The following is a 15582-nucleotide window of genomic DNA, read 5'->3' on the forward strand; positions in this document are numbered from 1 at the left end:
CATTAATCTTTTGTTAACCATTTAGTATTTCAATATAAGGACAAGACAGCCCCATTGGTTCCTATGCAATAAGGAGAATTGTTGATGCTGCGTACCAAGAGATGTTAGAGCACACATTGTAAGTGTGACTATTTGTTAATATTTTGTTAACCATTCAGTATTTCAATATAAGGACAAGACAGCCCCGTTGGTTCCCATGCAATAAGGAGAATTGTTGATGCTGCGTACCAAGAGATGTAGAGCACACATTGTAAGTGTGACTATTTGTTAATCTTTTGTTAACCATTCAGTATTTCAATATAAGGACAAGACAGCCCCGTTGGTTCCCATGCAATAAGGAGAATTGTTGATGCTGTGTACCAAGAGATGTTAGAGCACACATTGTAAGTGTGACTATTCATTAATATTTTGTTAACCATTCAGTATTGCAATATAAGGACAAGACAGCCCCATTGGTTCCTATGCAATAAGGAGAATTGTTGATGCTGCGTACCAAGAGATGTAGAGCACACATTGTAAGTGTGACTATTTGTTAATCTTTTGTTAACCATTCAGTATTTCAATATAAGGACAAGACAGCCCCGTTGGTTCCCATGCAATAAGGAGAATTGTTGATGCTGTGTACCAAGAGATGGTAGAGCACACATTGTAAGTGTGACTATTCATTAATATTTTGTTAACCATTCAGTATTTCAATATAAGGACAAGACAGCCCCGTTGGTTCCCATGCAATAAGGAGAATTGTTGATGCTGTGTACCAAGAGATGGTAGAGCACACATTGTAAGTGTGACTATTCATTAATATTTTGTTAACCATTCAGTATTTCAATATAAGGACAAGACAGCCCCATTGGTTCCCATGCAATAAGGAGAATTGTTGATGCTGTGTACCAACAGATGTTAGAGCACACATTGTAAGTGTGACTATTCATTAATATTTTGTTAACCATTCAGTATTTCAAAATAAGGACAAGACAGCCCCATTGGTTCGTATGCAATAAGGAGAATTGTTGATGCTGCGTACCAAGAGATGTAGAGCACACATTGTAAGTGTGACTATTTGTTAATCTTTTGTTAACCATTCAGTATTTCAATATAAGGACAAGACAGCCCCGTTGGTTCCCATGCAATAAGGAGAATTGTTGATGCTGTGTACCAAGAGATGTTAGAGCACACATTGTAAGTGTGACTATTCATTAATATTTTGTTAACCATTCAGTATTGCAATATAAGGACAAGACAGCCCCATTGGTTCCTATGCAATAAGGAGAATTGTTGATGCTGCGTACCAAGAGATGTAGAGCACACATTGTAAGTGACTATTTGTTAATCTTTTGTTAACCATTCAGTATTTCAATATAAGGACAAGACAGCCCCGTTGGTTCCCATGCAATAAGGAGAATTGTTGATGCTGTGTACCAAGAGATGGTAGAGCACACATTGTAAGTGTGACTATTCATTAATATTTTGTTAACCATTCAGTATTTCAATATAAGGACAAGACAGCCCCGTTGGTTCCCATGCAATAAGGAGAATTGTTGATGCTGTGTACCAAGAGATGGTAGAGCACACATTGTAAGTGTGACTATTCATTAATATTTTGTTAACCATTCAGTATTTCAATATAAGGACAAGACAGCCCCGTTGGTTCCCATGCAATAAGGAGAATTGTTGATGCTGTGTACCAAGAGATGGTAGAGCACACATTGTAAGTGTGACTATTGTAAGTGTGACACTTGCTCAGCGGCGGTGGCGGAAGCAACAGCGGCACAGAGTAACTGCAAATCCTTCACTTTGCAGTTCTTGGCCAGGCTTGCAGCGATACACTTGGTGAACTAAAGTGGCAAGAGCGACGACGATCAGCCCCGCAAGATAACGACACAAGCAGCGCCAGCCAGGAGCATATAAAAGGACAAGGCTCACCTGTGCCCCCCACACTTGCTCAGCGGCGGTGGCGGAAGCAACAGCGGCACAGAGTAACTGCAAATCCTTCACTTTGCAGTTCTTGGCCAGGCTTGCAGCGATACACTTGGTGAACTAAAGTGGCAAGAGCGACGACGATCAGCCCCGCAAGATAACGACACAAGCAGCGCCAGCCAGGAGCATATAAAAGGACAAGGCTCACCTGTGCCCCCCACACTTGCTCAGCGGCGGTGGCGGAAGCAACAGCGGCACAGAGTAACTGCAAATCCTTCACTTTGCAGGTTGGTGTGCTTTCACTTATTGAAGTCATAAGAAACCTTCTGCCAAACGCCGCCGCCGCTTGAGTCTGTGCTGTTGCTGTAGTTGTTTTCTATTGTGCCGCATGCTTTTCCATCGCGAGTGCTATGGGTGATCCTGTTTGTGATATATGCCTGGTTTGTAATCAGTCACTTCCAGCAGAGGGCTCGTCCCTTACCTGCTCAGAATGCCGATACGGTTACCACTTAGGCGCTTGTTCTAATACGACGAAAGCTGCCTACAAAGTAATGACAGATATCGATAAAAAAAGTTGGAAGTGTCAAACGTGTAGTTTCAGCTGCTCGAGGCTCAAAAATTGTAACAAAGGTACAGAAGGAGCAGTCTCTGACAGAAAGGATGCTAATGGAAATCAACAAAAAGCTCTGTGAACTACCGGAAATCAAACAGAAGTTAGATATCCTTTTCCAGGTAAAAGAGACAGTGGAAAGTATGGAAAAGTCTGTTCAGCATCTTTCAGATCAGTATGATGAAGTGCTGGCCAAAATGCAGCTTCAGTCCACTGAGATTGTCACTTTATCAAAAAGGGTTGAAAAGATTGAGGCACAGATTCAGTCAGAGAACACTAACCCCGAAGTCTGCGAACTACGACAGCAAATAAACAGTCTGGAACAGTACAGCAGGCGGAATAACTTGGAAGTACATGGACTTGCGCAAACCAAAAATGAAAACTTGTTCCAAAAAATCAATGCTATAGCCCAGGACCTAGAGCTTCCTCAGTTGACTGAGCACGACGTTGAAGGCCTTCATAGACTGCCCGCTAAACGTGGCAAAACCCCGGCAGTTCTGGTTCGCTTTTCCTCACGTGTAATGAAGGACCAATGGATGGCAAAGAAGCAAAGTATGCGGGAAGCTGAATCCACAGTGTACTTTCTTGACAATTTAACAGCGCAGAACAAAAAGCTCATGTGGATGATGAGGACAAGGGCCACAGAAAAGCAGTACGAATATGCTTGGCACAGTAATGGAAAGCTTTTTGTGCGCAAGTGCCAGGGTGAAACGGCAATACGGATCGCGTGTGTTGCTGACCTGGAAAATATCATCTGAGCAGGCACCGCCTCTACTTCGCCTTACTGATCAGTTTTTTTTTTCATTATTTTTCTTTTATGGCATCACAAACAAAGCCTCTTTACTACAATGCTTTATCTTTTAACTCTGCGGTGCGCAGTTGTCTTGTTCACGAAAATGACAGGATGTCAGTCTTTCATGTGAATATTAGAAGTCTAAAAAATAAGCACTTTGAAATGCAATCAGCTTTGGATTCCCTGAATCACAGATTTGATATACTAGCGTACACCGAAACATGGTTCACAAATCAAAATGATGTTATCTTCTTTCGTGGCTACAAGTTTGAAGGCGTGTTCAGAGAAAACCGTAGAGGAGGTGGCGTCGCACTGTATGTTAAAGAAAACCTTGACTATGAAGTTTTATCAGATTTTTCTCTTGTCGATACCCACTACGAATCGGTTGCTATAAAATGTCATGGAACACTGATCGCTTGCATTTATCGGCCCCCATCTAGTGAAAGTGCCGAATTTATCAAGTTTGTGCGTGATCTTCTTGAATATGCTTGTATCGTAAATATCCCTGTTGTTTTGGTTGGAGACTTTAACATTGATCTTTTGACAAACAGCTCCCCGCGACGTCTTTTTTGTGAAGCCATTGATGCATTTCTCTGCACCAATGTTATTCAGTCACCAACAAGAATAACCTTAGAGAGGGACTCATTATTAGATTTATGTGTTACAAATCATGAGTTATCAAGAGTGCTATCAGGTGTGCTGACATTTGATTTGAGCGACCATCTGCCTATATTCTGTTTTTTTCCTCGGGCGATAAAAAAAAGGAAGCAAGTACCAACTCCCCAGATAGTATATCGCAGTTTCAATCAAGAAAACTTAGCTAGGTTTAGATCCATGATGGAAAGCACTGCCTGGAGCGAAGTTTACAATGAGTTAAATCCTAGTATAGCGTACAATATCTTTCTTCAGTTAGTAAAAAGCAAATATGATACCGCATTTCCTTTGACAGTGGGAAAACCTCACAAAAAGTCTCGAAAGCCGTGGGTTACGAGAGAGTTATATCGACGAATTCAAACCCGTGACAGGCTTTTTGACAAATTCATCCAATCAAAAGATCCAGTCATACTTAAGGAATACAAAAAACTTAGAAATAAGTTAGGCTCTGATATTAAAAAAGCTAAGAAACAGTATTATCAGAATAAATTTTCAGCAGTCTCCAATTGCCCTAAGAAAATATGGGATTGTTTGAGCGACCTCATGGGAAGGGCGACAACCCATATTCCCAGCACATTAACATTCAATGGTGTTGAATACAGTGGCGCTGCTTTGGCAGACAAGTTTAATGCTCATTTCCTATCCTCTGGCGAATCATCTCAGAAGCAGGATAGAAATCATGAAATTGCTCAGTATATTGCCTCTCCAATTGGTAATTCCATATTCTTGAATCCTTGCAGCGAACATGAAGTATTCACATTTCTTAGAAGGCTAGACAAATCCACTGCGGCAGGCGCAGATGAAATTAAGGCCGAGCCTATTATTGCTGTTGCCGATCTAATTAGCTTGCCCTTGCAGCATATATGTAACAACGCGTTAGTTCAAGGTATTTTTCCAGATGGTATGAAAATTGCCAGAGTGGTGGTTTTACACAAAGGTGGCCCTTATGACAATATAAACAACTACAGACCTATATCTGTACTCCCTTTGTTTTCTAAACTGCTGGAATATTTGATCAAAATCAGACTGTGTAAGTTCTTTGACGACAGACAAATTTTTGTTAACGAACAGTTCGGATTTCGTGAGAAGAAGTCAACAGAAATGGCATTGCTTAGTATAAAGGAAAAAATATTTTCTAATATGGATGACAAACAATTTACAGTTGGACTTTTTTTAGATTTCAGGAAGGCATTTGATTCAGTTAAACATGATATTTTATTTTATAAGCTACCGTTTTATGGCATTCGAGGAGTTGCCTTAAATCTGATCCGTACTTATCTTTCCGGTCGCGTTCAGTATACATGTTTGAATGGTCATCAATCACAACCTGGTCAATTAATATACGGTGTCCCACAAGGGTCTATTTTTGGTCCAGTGTTTTTCATTCTTTATATCAACGATATAATAGCCATCCCTCGAACTCCCACAATAATTTTATATGCAGATGATACCAGTGTGTTTTTTTCTGGCATGCATCTTAGTAATATTCAGGCTGAGGCAAATGCATGGTTACAAGAATTGTCTTTATGGTTGAATATAAATAAACTAGAGTTAAATGTTAATAAAACAAAGCTTATTGTATTTAAGGCACGTAACAAGCCTGATAACAGTGAAATTAATCTTACATTCAAAAATAGCGTAATTGAGCGTGTTTCTTCCTACAAATTTTTAGGCATAATCTTTGAAGAACACTTGAGTTGGACCCTGCATATTAATAAGATTCATGCCAGCATATCAAGGTCATTATGTGTATTATATAAACTTCGAGACCTTGTTCCGAAATGGCTGAAGTGGCAGTTATATTATACCCTAATTCAATCACATCTTCATTATTGTTTACTTGTTTGGGGATCTACAACGAAAACTAACCTCACGAGGCTGATAACATTACAGAAAAAAGCAATACGATATGTCGAAAACCTTGCATACAATGATCATACAGGTTTGTACTTCTCTAAGCATTCTATTCTAAAAGTCAATGAATTATTTGAGTTGAAACTGGTTTCTTATGTGTTTAACGATTTCAAACATCATCCCACTAAATATGTTCAATTAAACTCTAGTAGTGACGCGCCTTATAAATTAAGGCACGTCAGTTACAGAGTACCATTCGTAAGGACTAACTATGGAACCGAAATGCTTTCATATTTAATTCCTAGTCTTCTAAATAAACATACACAGGCCATAGAAATTATTCAGAAATCTGTTTCCCAAAAGTCATTCAATAGAAATGCTAAAGCTTACCTCCTTTCTCGCCCGAATGATTAAAATTCTTGATGTCCCTGTTTTTCCGTCAACTCTTTGAATTCTCGTGTTCTTCTTGTTGTGATGTGCCTTGTAAATATTTACTTTAATTATGTCATTGCAAAAGTATGCACCTTCCTCCTTCTTTTTTTTACCTTGTATAATTATGTGTTGTTTTTTTGTAATGAGAGTGTATGAAGCTTCTTTTGCCGCTTGTTCTGAGCATTGTGTCGGGTGCTTGGGCCCCGTCAGGCAGAGTGCATCTGCCTTTTGCCCCTGTATCCGAGACCTTGTTGTCTGAAATAAAGATCTATCTATCTATCTATCTATAATATTTTGTTAACCATTCAGTATTTCAATATAAGGACAAGACAGCCCCGTTGGTTCCCATGCAATAAGGAGAATTGTTGATGCTGTGTACCAAGAGATGGTAGAGCACACATTGTAAGTGTGACTATTCATTAATATTTTGTTAACCATTCAGTATTTCAATATAAGGACAAGACAGCCCCGTTGGTTCCCATGCAATAAGAATTGTTGATGCTGTGTACCAAGAGATGTTAGAGCACACATTGTAAGTGTGACTATTCATTAATCTTTTGTTAACCATTCAGTATTTCAATATAAGGACAAGACAGCCCCATTGGTTCCTATGCAATAAGGAGAATTGTTGATGCTGCGTACCAAGAGATGTCACAGCACACATTGTAAGTGTGACTATTCATTAATCTTTTGTTAACCATTTAGTATTTCAATATAAGGACAAGACAGCCCCATTGGTTCCTATGCAATAAGGAGAATTGTTGATGCTGCGTACCAAGAGATGTTAGAGCACACATTGTAAGTGTGACTATTCATTAATCTGTTGTTAACCATTCAGTATTTCAATATAAAGACAAGACAGCCTATGCAATAAGAATTGTTGATGTTGTGTACCAAGAGATGTTAAAGGACACATTGTGTGACTATTTGTTAATATTTTGTTAACCATTCAGTATTTCAGTATATATGTTCTATTACTCGTTTAGTTTATTGTGAATCACATTATGCAGGTACCCTTCAAAAAGTTCTTTCACAAAGTAGGATGTTCACTTGTGCAGTGCCACCCACACCTAGCTGATGCATGTGGTTGTGGGCATGCAATTATTTTGCTGTAACTTTTAGGCGCGTTTGTTGCAATGCGATACAAGCTGTTGGCAGGGCAGTCTTCTTTTGTTTCAAGTAGACACCTAATTGCCAGAAATGTTGTGAAGATCGGTGGTGGTGTGCGACCATTGTACGAAATGAAGGCTAACTATCATTAAGCAGAAAATTTGTGAATGAGGTGCATCAGGTAATTTCTTTTGACTTGATGGACTGTTGCACAAATGTTTGTCAGTTTCATGCAGTGTGCTATCAGTAATGTATTTTTCACGCATTGCTGCAATAGTCAAGTGGCAGGGTGGATGAATCAGTAGCTTTTTATGATGCAGAAAAAAAAGGGACACTAACGAGCACTTGCCTTTGTTTTTTTTTGTCAGTCATTGATATTGTGAGTCTTCTTCATCGTCCTGACCTCCATGCATCATCTTCTTTCACTTGTACATACCATCGTCATCTTCCACGCATCATCTTCTTTCACTTGGACGGATCATCATCATCATCCCGGTGCTCCGCCGGTGGTTCGTGCCTCGGGTTCGTCGGTAGAATAAGCGCCGGACACGGACGTCTGCCTCAAGCGTCTTGCCGTCTCGGTCTAGCTCACCTTCACAAGTGGTGGAGGTGAAACTCGATCCCATTGCTGCCTTCTACCCTGCCTTTCGCTGGAGTTGCGTTCCGGTCGCCGTTTCGGCCCTACCACCATCGTCATGTCAACCGAAGGCCACCCCGACCCCAATGTGTAACGCATCATTGGAAAGAAAACATGTAAGAAAAAATTCGGCACCTGTACTACATTTTAGAGAACCCCAGATGTCCTAAATTATCCTGGAGCCCTCCAGTATACCACCTTATTCTGCCTATGTTGCTTTTGGACATTTAGGCCCACAATTTATTTAAAAGGGAGACATATGCATTAAAAAAATGAGTTGTACATGTTTGCATGCTTATTAGATCCCAGGACTCGTGGATCATGATGATTTGCCAAAAGTACAAAAATGAGCAATGCAAGCTTGCATCGGGCAGAGTTGGTGAGAACTGGCTTAAGTATGGAAGCGGCGAGAAAAAGATGCTGTCCGTTGCTGATGATAACACGGGCTTGCAAAATGGCACTGTTGGGCACACATTGGCAAGTGATTGAAACTTAATCTTTTTGTATATTTATTTATTTTAGTGTTATATATAATGCAGACACAAAGTTTGGTTCCTTGTGGGGAAGATTCCCACAGCCTCGCGCTGCATGAAGCTTGGCTTGTGGCCGAGTTTCAGAAGCCAAACTGAGGCACCACTCACATGAGCTTCAGACTGAAGTTAACGCACACAGCACACGTGAAGCAGCTAGCCAGCATGGCAGTGACAGCTGCTATCGAGTAGTTTCCGTATCTTATGTACATTCAGTGGGTGAGTACACTAGAGCATGTGTGCAATTTATGAAGGATTCAGAATCTTGGAAGCAGCTGCTTTGTGAACATTAGTGTTCAACACATTATATGAAATCACGCTCTAGTGGGATAACACTGCGAGATAACATAACTTTCACAAAATTATTTCCTGTGCACAATTTGCAGGGTTTATTATTTCAACAAACTTTAGTCCAATTCCTTGTGTCTTCTAAGTGCTAGCAGTGATTCTAATGTAATCGTTAAAAAATAACTTCTTCAATCCTCGACCTCGTTACTTATTTGCGATAATTCATTACAACTCTGAATAAGCCCTAATATTGGTAAGTTGAACACATATATATGTACATTTTTAATACAATTTATTTATTCTCCAGTTATACAGTGCAATGTTATCCGGGCTAAAAGGTCCAACTGGGCCTTGACTTCGTCCCGGAGACGTTTACAGACCAGCGACAGCCACTATATACAGAGATTCTATAGAGCACAGGATTAAACAGTGTATATACATGATCCTGTGGTCTGCTCACTTTTGTACCTGATGTGCATAGACAAGCTTGAGGGACGTGGCGGAAAATTATTTATTCATTTGAGTGTTGCTTGTCAAGTCAACTTTCAGTTCCTATGGATTTCAACATGCTTGTAAAGAAAGACTGCTGCAAAGCAGTTGAAGATGGTATTCAACGAGTGATCAGCCTTGCTGTGCTAGGGTCCCTGAAGGTAAGGAACCAGAGATGCACCTGCTACAGGTCAGCCTTGTAGGGGTCAGCCCCAAGCAAAGGAAGCGCAAGTGGATGTCAGTTTAGTTAAAAGGGAAGCTTTTTCTTTTTGCTTATAATGTATGTCAGAGTTTCATACTTGAAGTGAGTTATGTGGTAATAATGAATTTTTATTGTTCCAGAATTGTAATTCTTAGGTTACAACACACAACCATATGCTATTTAACCCTGTGATGCCCAGGAATTGAAAGTAACATAAAAAATATGATTTACAAGATTTCAATTACTGTAAGATTGCCTTATTCGAGAAGTACAATAAATTGAAGATTTATCAAGGGAAAGGTGATTACAGCATAATTCATTTTAGGTAATTTTAATAAACTTTGATTGTTGAAGGTCGATAAAACTGTATGCAAATACCCAGGTGGATACAGTAGATCGGGATCAAAACACAAACCTGCTCCATCCTCTGTCAAAGCAGCATTATGACCACAAATTTCAGGCTACTCTGCCATTAGGGTTAGCATTTGCACGAATTTATCTTTCGATCTCCAGCACCTCTGCCAGCAGTTCACATACTGATGCGAACAAAAATAAAAATCCACATTTTTACGCTCTGTATCACATTTAATAAGTTAGGCATTACGGGGTTAAATCACCTGTGAAATGAATGCAGGCTAGCCAACATTTCCAGCTATAGACATCCAGCTGTGTTGTCATAAACATACTGTGGAGTCCTTCCCATTGCTGCACTGAATGAAATTTAAAAGTTTATTTCTTGCCTACTTTTGAAAACAGCTTAAGTTTTCAATGATCTGCTTGCATAATTTTTGTAGCTCTACCTCAAGCTAGCCAATTTACACTGTCTTTTGTAAATATTTTTCTCCAGACATTCAAGCTAAATGTGTACTAAAGCTGTTATGCAAAATCAACCAGCCTGGAGCAATGGGGTTGGTGTTCATTCCTTTGGTAAGCTTCCATTACGCACAGTTGGAGCTTTACAAGGGGGATGCACCAGCCACTGGTGTTATTTCCTCTTGGCAGAATGTGCCACCTATCAGTGGCAAAAAACTGCACTGCGAAAAAAAAAAAAGCTGCTACCTGTTCCCTTCACGTACAGTACCATCATTACATAGTATGGCGGGGGAGAATGAAAGTGATTACCCCTTTAGAAGGTTGCTAGCCCATGCACAGTGAGCACTGGCATGCAAGGGTGCCTCTTATCACTTTGTACATCTTATTAAATTTGTCTTTGGCATTTCTTCTGTTGTCGTCTCGTGGTTTTGTGAAGGCTAGTGAGAATGATCCGTGCAAAAAAACAAGGCTCGGACGCGGTATCTAGAGCCAAATGCCGCGGATTACGAGGCCATTCCGAGGTCGACAGTGCATAGGATTACAACGGAAGAGTGCAACAGTGCGACAGCCTCGAGCACGCAGGCTTCGGCTTCTGGTATTCGTGCTACTGCTGATTCGTACCATGATCTCTTCAGGGAACCGGAGGATTCTGTGGACTGTACAGATGAAGTTCTCGACTGTACAGATGACGAGCACCACAACAAAGGACATTCTGGATCCGGCCATTCGCAAACAGATTCCAGCAGACAGTTCATTGAATTTGCAACCCCGCTAGGAAATGGAACTTCGCTCAGCGTCGGAGACGCTCTCGTTTTAATCATGGATTATGCTATTGAAGGCCTATCATGGACAAGCATAGAAAAATTGCTGAAACTACAAAACAAGCTATTGGGAACAAGCAGTCTTCCTGACAGCAAATATCTTTTCCGGAAATTCGCAGGCGCTTTTCCCGATGACATTGCTTTCCATTTCTATAGCCCAAAAATGTCAAACTTTGCTGGAAACTACAAGAGGCAACCTGCAAGCAAGACAGGGCATCTCACCGGCATGTTCTAGCGTGGAGAACAATATTCTCGAAGGGATTTAACGTCAGAGGGCAGCTATTTCATTGGTCTGCTGCTGTCAACTCAGCTAGCCTCAGTTCTCGCGGACGAAACTGTGCGGGAAAAGCTGGCAGAATCCTTGTAAAACCTTAATTCACACAACAAGACAGGGAAATCAAAATCGGACTTGACTGATGGAGAGTTCTACCGCAAGCAGCGTGCTAAACTAAATTGTGATCATCACGATTTGACTTTATCCTTAAATGCAGAGACGGCAGTCCGATTTTCAAATCGGTAAACTATGCCATTTGGCCAGTACAGGTAAACTATCAACGAGTTGCCACCTTTCGTAAGATGGCGGCCCATCATTCTGCCACTTTTGTGGTACGGCAGCAAGCACCCGAACATGACATTGCTTCTCCATGCCTTCCGTGTTCAAATGGACAAAGTGGCCGAAGAAGGCATCACTTGGAAGGCTAGGGATGTAACAGTAAAGTGCAAAGTGAGTTTCGTAAGATTTTTCTTGTCCTTACAAGAAATCAAAGTACTGTTATCTAAAAATGCAAAAGGCACGTGTTTGCGATTCCTCAACGCATATAGCAATGAGAGCTTGAACAACCTCTGCTTTAACTTGCAAAATTATTCAGGCAACTCGGCTATTGTTAAAAAAATATTGTACAAAAACTGCGTGAAAGTTGGCATTCTTCTGAATGGTCTACTCAAATCTACTTTGCCTGGCATACTAATAAATTTATGGGATAAGCACTGATGATGGCAGTTACATGCTTTTAGGCATATGTTTTCCTGTCTTCATTTTGTCCTGTCTTTCATGCGCTGTTGACCCACCATGGTTTCTCTTCTAGGTGTACTGCATTAGCTGTGTGGCAGATGTTCCTGCAAGGGCTGCAATGCAGAATGTCCTGCAGTACAATGGCTATTTTGGCTGTTCATGGTGTCTTCGCCCAAGTGTTTGTGTTAATGGTAAGCTAAACAGCTATTGTGATCTTTTTAACTGGCAGTCTTATTAATTTTTCAGGGTGTGTAAAATATCTAGCCAGCGCGGGTGTCATTGAGGACCGCACAGAGCTGGGAATGCTGAAAGACATGAAGGAAGCTGCATTAACCAAGCGCACAGTTCGCGGTGTAAAGGGTCCCTCGCTGCTTGTTAATGTGCCAGGGTTTGATGTAGTCTGGAGTTCTAATCCAGACTATATGCACTGTGCACTGCTTGGTGTTGCTCGGCAGTTCACTGAACTGCGGTTGTCGGGTGTTGTTGAACAATATTATATTGGAGATCCCACACAGCAGTCCATAGTAAGTGAGCAGCTCTGTGGTTTTAAGCCATCCCAGTGTTTCAAAATGCCACCATGTGCACTAAAACTCCGCAAGTATTGGAAGGCAGCTGAGTGGCAGTGCTGGATTTTTTATTACTGCCTACCTTGCTTGCAGGATGTGCTGCCAGAGCAATACTATAAACATTTTGAACTTTTTAGTACAGACCTATATATGCTATGCGAGACATCTATAACTGCTGAGGATGTCGATACCAGCACTTCGAAGCTTACAGAGTTTGTAGTAATGACTGAATGCTTGTATGGCAGTGCACAGATGACATCAAATGTGCACACACTGCTCCACCTCCTGAAAGGTGTGTTGCTTCAAGGGCACCGTCGTGCTTCCCATGCAAATCCAACATAGGCCATCTCCTGAAGCTTGTCTTCTTCAAATGGAGTGCCTCTCCAAATTTTGTCATGTGTGTTACTTCGAAGCACTTTCTTTGAACTTAGGAGTATGGCCTCAGAAGAAGTTCAATCGGACTTCACATCAGCATTCACATCAGATGATGATGCTGATAGTGATGAGCCAAGCTGTGCCCTTCCGCCACCCCTTCAGCTCGGAAGGTAAGAAAATTTGGTGTATTTTTGAAGCGATACCTTCACTACGCCTGGTTCCAAGCCATCAGCGTGGCTGCGCCTCAGCCGCGTCGGTGCGGGAGAGCATAGCCGTTGTCATGGCAGCCGCCGCAGCTGGGACGGGGCCTCGCCTTGCCTGGCACTTCGTGCGGTTAGCGTGGCTGCGGCGGCCGTGTCGGTGCCGGCACTCCGCCAGCTGCGCATGCACAATACAGCGGACAGGAGGCGACGCGTTTGTATAAAAGAGGCGTTTGGTGGTGCAGCCCCGGCTAGAGATGGACGAGTCTGCTCGGCTGGAGGAAGCCAGAGACCAGCGTTGGAATGAAAACGCATATGCGGCGGCGACGTGCAGAAGAGACCGAAGAAGAACGTGCCAAGCGCCTTGAGAAGTGTTGCAGAGATGACGCAGCTAGACGGGGCCGCTTAGTCTCCGACAGAGACTTTACGACGGAGATACCGAGTCGAGTTCTGCATCATTGAAGGAAGCCAGGCTCAGAAGGTGGAACGAAACAAGAAACGATGTGCTGAAGAAACTGAGCAACAATGTGCAGAACGGCTCGAAAAGATACGGAAGAGCGATGCAGCTAGAAAGACACGTTTAGCCACCGACGGTGAGGCATCCAAAGAAGACACTGATCGACTTCCAAAGGTTGACTTTGCGATAAGACTGAGCGAGGGTGAGTCTGCTACACGAGAGTTTCAACGCCACTTCACAAACAATCCGTTTGGTGGCGTGTGTGTGGTGTGTGCGAGACTGGCACAAGAATGATTTGACACCGGTGACTGAACTCATGCATTCAACTCTTCGTTTTGCCTATCCCGAGTGGGATGATGAGACGTTGTGAAGCGTTAAGGTTTGCAATGCGTGTCATGGCAGTTTGAAGGAGCAGAAGATCCCGCTGTACAGCGCATCAAATGGGTATCGTTACCCCCCCAATGCCTCCCGGTTTACCACCTTTTAACAGTGTGACCAAATGACTCATTTTGCCGCGTATACCTTTTGTGCAGATTAGGTGGCTGATGAATTGGAGGAACGGGCAGTATGGGATCAAAGGCCCGATCCTCAACGTTCCCGTTGAGACTGACAAAATGCTAAGATAACTGTCGAGAAATGTCAAAGACCAGCGCTTGGTCTTTGTAAACATCAAGAAAAGCATGTTTGCAAAGACTGTATTTGGCAGACGAGGTTTCGCGAGCTGTCCTCTTGCCGTGGGTCGAAGTCCTTCGGGATTTGCTGCAGTACCGCCATTATGACATCAACATTGACGTGGCAAAACTGTAGACGTTATGTAGCGAGGCAATGCGAAAGGGTGATGGAAGAGTGTGACGACTTCATTGACTTGTCGGATCCGCTAGCGGAAGGCGTCGCCTTGACTCTGGACCAACACACGATGGTGTACGATGAGGATTTCACTCTAACGATGGCACCAGGTGAAGGAAAAAGTCCGTTGAGCATTCTGTACGACACGCATGCCGAAGAGTTGTCGTTCCCTGAGATTTACCTTGGGCATGCCAGGAACATTTGCCCGGAGGCCAAACCCATCCCCTTCACAATGGCTTCATCTGAGATTCGACGCAGCGACAGGCGAGGTGCTCTACCGATGCACATGCTGTACATGGCGATGAAGATTATCCATCACCGGGTATGTGGGCACATGAACATCATGTTCCGAAACAAGGGAGAGACAAACAAAATGACACAGGCTGACACTGAGAATCCCGAGAAGGTTACGCAGATGATTGAACGAAACATGGCGTTCATGGATGGCGTGCCTAACACAATGCAGTATTGGCACATGCGTAAATCGGAGCTCTTTGTCATGATTCGCCAGCTCGGCAAGACTACCGTGTTTCCGACTGTTGGCATCTGAAGTGCACGGGCCTAACCCTCTCGATTTGCTGCAACGCTTTAAGGTCACGCCGGCTGATGTAAACATTGATGTCAATGAGATGGAGCGCCAGTACACCGCAACACTTGTGAACGATGATCCGGCCCCTTGCGCAATTCACTTTGAACACATGGTGAGGGTGATAATATCCATTCTGTCTAATAAGCGTATAAGGCTGTTCGAGCCCAACCACGTGGCTGAATACTTCAAACGCATAGAGTTTCAACATAGGGGAAGTGCACATGAGCATCTGATACTTTGGTTGAACGAGGCGCCCGACGAAGAGGTTGACAACAACATGCCACTTACCATGGCCATGGCTGAACAACTTCTGAGTGTTGGATCATGTGGCACTTGATAGGCCTAGATGTCAAGAGCATCAGCATACTCACGCCTTCTACAAGGGTA

The 15582-nt window shown here is 42.5% G+C and overlaps 1 long non-coding RNA gene and 1 pseudogene across 5 annotated transcripts in view; one reads left to right on the forward strand and one right to left on the reverse strand.

Moving 5' to 3' along the window:
* LOC149360964 (uncharacterized) overlaps positions 1-15582 on the reverse strand; it is a 92683-nt gene that overhangs the window by 30112 nt on the left and 46989 nt on the right. The window lies entirely within an intron of this gene.
* Positions 9490-14306, forward strand: LOC149360966 (uncharacterized; annotated as a pseudogene).

Source organism: Amblyomma mixtum, chromosome 2 (assembly GCF_055824585.1).
Source record: "Amblyomma mixtum isolate Tamu chromosome 2, ASM5582458v1, whole genome shotgun sequence".
NCBI classification, from domain to species: Eukaryota; Metazoa; Arthropoda; class Arachnida; order Ixodida; family Ixodidae; genus Amblyomma; species Amblyomma mixtum.